The sequence below is a fragment of the Xyrauchen texanus genome, chromosome 14, assembly GCF_025860055.1.
Source record: "Xyrauchen texanus isolate HMW12.3.18 chromosome 14, RBS_HiC_50CHRs, whole genome shotgun sequence".
In the NCBI taxonomy this organism is placed as follows: domain Eukaryota; kingdom Metazoa; phylum Chordata; class Actinopteri; order Cypriniformes; family Catostomidae; genus Xyrauchen; species Xyrauchen texanus.
The window spans coordinates 17117418-17123417 of record NC_068289.1 but is presented as its reverse complement, the minus strand read 5'-3'; positions in this window follow the sequence as shown (position 1 = coordinate 17123417).

Below are 6000 nucleotides of genomic sequence, written 5' to 3'. Positions count from 1 at the left end.
ATTGCAACTTCTCGGAACAACCCTTCAAATCTCTCTTCAAGTGAGTTTCAACTCCACGCTCTGGAAACACCGAACCGAAATCCTCTGTCTCAAGAACGCCACGAGGACACGACATACACGCAGTCTTGCTCAGCCACGCTAAGGTCCATTTTGCAAGTATTATTTCATCTGAAATCCAAACGCGTTAAAGTGTGTAATTCCATTTGCTGGCTCTTAAGGGTTAATTGTTGTAATAAGTTGGCTATCCTTATAATAATCTCTTTATTTTCCTTACTGCTTCTACTCTGTTTATTTTATGTTTATTTTATGTTACATGTTAAGTGTCTGTTTGTCAAGTGTAGTGATATATCCTAGTACCTTGTATTAAAATCAATTATATGCTTGATTGTCTGTGGTTGTTGGTCATAGAACAAAGCCTCTTTAATGTGCGATTTTAAGCTATGAGCTGATATTATCAAAGTAAGTTAACGTGCTTTGATGAGTGAGCTTATAACTAAGAATAAACCTTCAAGGGAATTGATCAGGAATATTTAGCAAAGCGGTTCGCGGGACGAACTGACTGATTGCGTGTAGCTCTACGGTCAATTCCATTGAGGGTTTAATTAAATTAATATAGCCTGTCTGCATATAATGTATATTCCTAATTAATTATAATTCGTTGTGTTTAATTATCTATATATATTTGAAGCAGACTCTTGGACTATATAAGCCCTTTTTGGGGCGTTTTTGTATGTATTGGTATCCGGGTCAAACCGTATGATTAATCACTGATTACGATCATTGAAATTAATTGTACATTTCCCAAAACCTGACCTGGATACTTTACAAAAAATTATGAGTTTCAATAACATCTGTACATTTTCATGTATAAAATGCATGTACATATCTAATCACTTCAGTAAAAAGTGTTCTAAGAAAACAGCAGATCTATCTTTACCCTTCAGTGTGTTGACTTCACACTATTATAGAGGTAAAATACAGGAGCAGATATTAAAAATAGCTTTACATGTCTAACACATATTTGAATTGGAAAATACATCCAATCAAAATATTACCTCAAAAACATAATGTAAAATCATAACTTAATGACTAATTTTCTGATATAAAAGTCACTTACAATGTGTGATTAAAAGAAGGATTGTCCTTTGTTTAGTTTTTTCTGCAGTGCATTTCAAATAATGCTACCAATCAAGAACAATATGCCGATAAATACAGTCTCTGAGAGAGGAGGTCCTCCCTCAGGGGAACTCACCAGGGAGGGGCTGTCACGAGGAGCGTGAGCTCCAATAAGATGCTGTGACACATTGCATCTATGGCTTAACCTGGTTGAGATTAAGGATGCCGACAAGGTTCACTTTCTCAACACCTCCATCTACCAGACCGGCCTATCCGGCGACGCCATTGAGGACTTTGCCCAGCAGTTCTCAGCGGTTAAGAAGCAGATGGAGGCCATCAAACATGTCCTGCCCCGGTGCAGTTCAAGTTCCCTGTGACAGCAACTGGGCCAAATGCTCGACCCCAGCGTAGAGCCACCCGAAGGAAGCTGACACCCCAAGAAGGCCTCCACGTGCCCCTGAGAGGGACGACACAGGGATGTAGAAACCCACTGGAATCCCGGAGGCAGTGCACAGACCACTCCATCCCCCGGTGGAGGGCCGGGAGGAGAATACTTTGTTACCATTTGTTTTGATTTCGCCACATGCCCAAGGGGCTGCAGCACCCACATTTGCAAAATATAGCGGTCACTAGATTCCTCAATCCCTGGGTCATACACTTGGTGTTTATGGCCGTCGTTGTCATGATCGCCACATTGAACACTCCAGGTCGCTATGAACGAGGGCACCCAGCCTTCTCCCCTGTCGCTTACCGGTCCTATGGTGGGTATGCGGAGGGAGGTAAGTGCTTTGACTTTTCCCTCAGCACAGCGACAAGTTCAGGACGTGAGGCTCCTTAATGTGGCAGTTCTTTCTCCTCTCTGCCGCGAGGCCCCACCAAAAGGTACGTCAAATATCATCATCCCCTTGCTGCCCCTCGCTTTGTGTTTCGATGTGTGGCTAGTGCTCTCCAACCCGTTGCGCTGGCTGGCCAAGACAATCCGACTCGGCTATGCGATTCAGTTCACCCGGCGCCCAGCCGGGTTCAGCGGCATCTGTTTCAACTTGATGAGGATGCTGCCCTGTGTGTGGAAATAGTGATCCTTCTGCAGAGCCAGTCCCTCCAGCCGAGATGAAGAAGGGGTTCTACAGCCTCTACTTAATCGTACTAAAGAAAGGCAGTGGGTTGCGACCAATCTTGGACCTGCGAGTGCTGAACCGGCCCTGCACAGACTCCCGTTCAAGATGCTGACTCAGAAGCACTTTCTGTCATGCTTCCAGCATCAAGATTGGTTTGCGGCAGCAGACCTGAAGGACGCGTACTTCCATGTCTTAGTTTTACCTTTCTTCAGTTCGTTTTCAAAGGCCAGGTGTATCAGTATAGGGTTCTCCCCTTTGGTCTGTCCCTGTCACCTCGTGTCTTTACCAAATTCGCTGAGATAGCCTTTGCCCCACTAAGGGAGGTGGGCGTCCACATCCTCAATTATCTTGACAACTGGCTGATTCTATCTCACTCTCGAGACCTGTTGTGTGCGCACAGGGACCTGGTGCTCAGGCATCTCAGCCGGTTCGGGCATTGGGTCAACTGGGAAAAGTCACCTTTGGGTCACCCAAGATCAGAGCATCTCTTTTCTCGAGATGGAGTTAGACTTGGTCACTGTGACAGCGCGCCTCACAAACGAAGGCAAGCAGTCGGTGCTGAACTGTATGAAGTCGTTCAGGTGGAGAACAGCAGCCCCACTGAAACAACACTTGCTTCAGACTCGAGTCCCACATGGCTATCACACCGATCTGCCAACACTTGGAAGGACCTTGCATTTCTGCGGGCAGGTGTTCCCTTCGAGCAAATGTCCAGACGTGTCTTTCTTATGACAGACACCTCCAAATTAAGCTGGGGTGCTGTGTGCAACGGGCACGAGTTGCTGGTGGTATTGCTGGCCCTGCAGAGGCTTCAGCCATTGATTCAGGGCAAGCATGTGTTGGTCCATATGGACTACACAGCAACGGTTGCATATATAAACCGTCAAGGTGGTTTACGCTCGTGCCACATGTCGCTACTCGCCCACCTGGTGTCAGCAGCAACTGAAGTTGTTGCGGACCAATCATCCATGCAGCGGATGCACTGTCATGGCAGGTCACGCTCAGGGGAGAATGGAGTCAATTCGGCAAAGCACAGGAAGACCTATTTGCTTCCCGGGGATCCTCCCACTACCCGCTCTGGTACACCCTGGCTGAGGCTCCCCTTTGCAAATACGTGCTGACACACAGCTGGCCCTGGGGGCTGCCCAAGTATGCTTTCACCCCAGTGAGCCTGCTTGCACAGACTTTGTGCAAGGTCAGGGAGGACGAGGAACAGGTCATCCTGGTGGTGCCATACTGGCCCACCCAGGCTTGGTTCTTGGAGCTCACGCTCCTCGTGACAGCCCCTCCCTGGTGAGTTCCCCTGAGGGAGGACCTCCTCTCTCAGAGACGGGGCACCATTTGGCACCCATGCCCAGACATCTGGAATCTCCACATCATGCCCCTGGACGGAACAAGGAAGACCTAAGTGGCCTACTACCAGCGGTGTCTACCACCAGCGGTAGACACTTTCACTTAGGCCAGGTATCCCTCTACAAGGCAGCTGTACGCCTTGAAATGGTTTTTGTTTGTGAATTGGCGTTCTTCCCAAGGTGAAGACCCCCAGAGATGCGCAGTCGGGTCACTACTTTCATTCCTGCAGGAGAGGCTGGAGGGGTGGCTGTCCCCCTCCACCTTGAAGGGATACGTTGCTACTATAGTGGCACACCAATTCCCTAGGGAAGTATGACCTGATCATCAGGCTCCTTAGAGGTGCTAGAAGATTGAATCCTCCTAGGCCACACCTTGTTCCCTCGTGGGATCTCTCCGTGGTCCTGATGGACCTGCGGGGAGCCCTGTTTGAGCCTCTAGAGTCAGTCAAGTTAAAGGCTCTTTCATTGCAGATGGCCCTCCTGACTGTGCTTACGTCCATCAAGAGACTTGGGGACCTACAGGCGTTCTCTGTCAGTGACACCTGCTTGGAGTTCGGTCCGGCGTACTCTCACATGGTCTTGAGACCCCGAGCTACATGGCCAAGGTTCCCACAACCCCTTCTGGGATCAGGTGATGAGCCTGCAAGTGTTGTCCTGAGAGGAGGCAGACCCAGCCTTGTTGTTGCTGTGTCCGGTGCACGCTTTGCATAACTATTTGGACTGCATGAGAGCTTTAGACGATCTGAGCAGCTCTTTGTCTGTTTTGGTGGAAACGCTGTCTCCAAAAAGAGGATTGCCCACTAGATTGTTGATGCCATCACTTTGGCATACCAGGCCCAGGGTGTGTCACCCCCTTTGGGGCTTCGAGCACACTCTACTAGGCGTCCTCCTGGTCACTAGCCAACGGCGCCTCTCTAGCAGACATCTATAGAGAAGCGGGCTGGGCAACACCCAATACCTTTGTGACATTTTATAATCTCCGTGTTGAGCTAGTTTTGTCCTGTGTGTTGACAGTTAAGAACAGGTAAGTGTGCGGGCAGCTGGCCGGGTGTACCGCTTGCGCACAGCGCCTTTCCCATCCCTGAGGGGAAGACGTGCGCTTTTTACCCCCATTCGAGTTCTCGAGACGGGTCAACCCTGATTGTACTTCCTCCTTAGCCCGATTTTTTGGCAGAAGAATTTGAAGCCGGGCCCATTACGTGTGTGTGGCAGCGGGGGTGTGGTCAAGCGCCCGTCCTTTACACTGGTGCCGAACTCGTTACACTGGTGCCGAAACCCGGGAGTTGCAGGAACAGTGGTCCAAGCTATGGAACAGAGTCGCCCCATAGAGTCCTCCCAGCTGGCGGAAGTCCTCCAGTCCCTCGCTACGCTCCATCAGGGCCACCAACAGTCTCTGCTTGGGCTCCGACAGGACCAGGATCGTCGGTTCTTTGAGATCATGCGGGCTCAAGCAGAGGACCGGCTTGCCATCCGGAGCCTCCTCAGCCTCTCCCCCGGACACCCGCGCCACACTGCCCCCACCCACGCTACAGAAGATGGGGCCGGCAGATGATCCAGAGGCGTTCCTGGACCTCTTTGAGCGCACGGTGGAAATTTGGGGTTGGCCACGCGACAAGTGGGCAGCCCGCCTCGTCCCTCTCTTGTCCGGGGAAGCACAACTCGCGGCACAACAACTTCCGGCAACAAGCCTCCTGGCTTATACCGACTTGAGGAGAGCCATCCTGCAACGGGTTGGTCGGACCCCGGAAGAAAGTCGCCAGTTCTTCCGGGCCATGAAACTGGATAAATCCGACCGCCCGTTTGCATTCGCCCAACGGCTCCGTGATGCCTGTCAGAGGTGGCTGCTTGCGGGGGACCGCGACGTCGGGGAGCTCGTCGATCAAGTGGTACTGGAGCAGTTTGTCTGGGTCGGTCTGCTGGAGGTGCGGAGACCCGGACCACTTCCGGGATCAGTGTCCGCTGATGGAAATAGGGACGGTGGTGCAGGTCTCCGACTTCCCGCAGGCTGCCCCCGATCGGGCTGGAGCGTACCGTATTCCGGTAAGGATCCAGGGGGGTACATACCAAGCATTGTTGGATACCGGCTGTAACCAGACCACCATCCACCAATGCTTGGTTCAACCCGGGGCTTTGGGATTAGCTAAACTGGTGAGGGTGAGGTGTGTGCATGGGGATGTTCACAAGTATCCCATGGTGAATTTGGCAATTAAATTCAAGGGAAAAAACCATAGTGCGGAGGCAGCGGTTAGTTCCCGCCTCACCCATCCGCTAATCTTGGGTACTGATTGGCCGAATTTCAAAGATATTTTAGAGGGTATTTGTGCGGATGGGTCCTGCATGTGTGTGATGCTTTGGCAGGGGAGGCGGAGCCGGGGCCGTCCTCGGCTGCTCGGAATGACGAGGGAAGTGGCGAG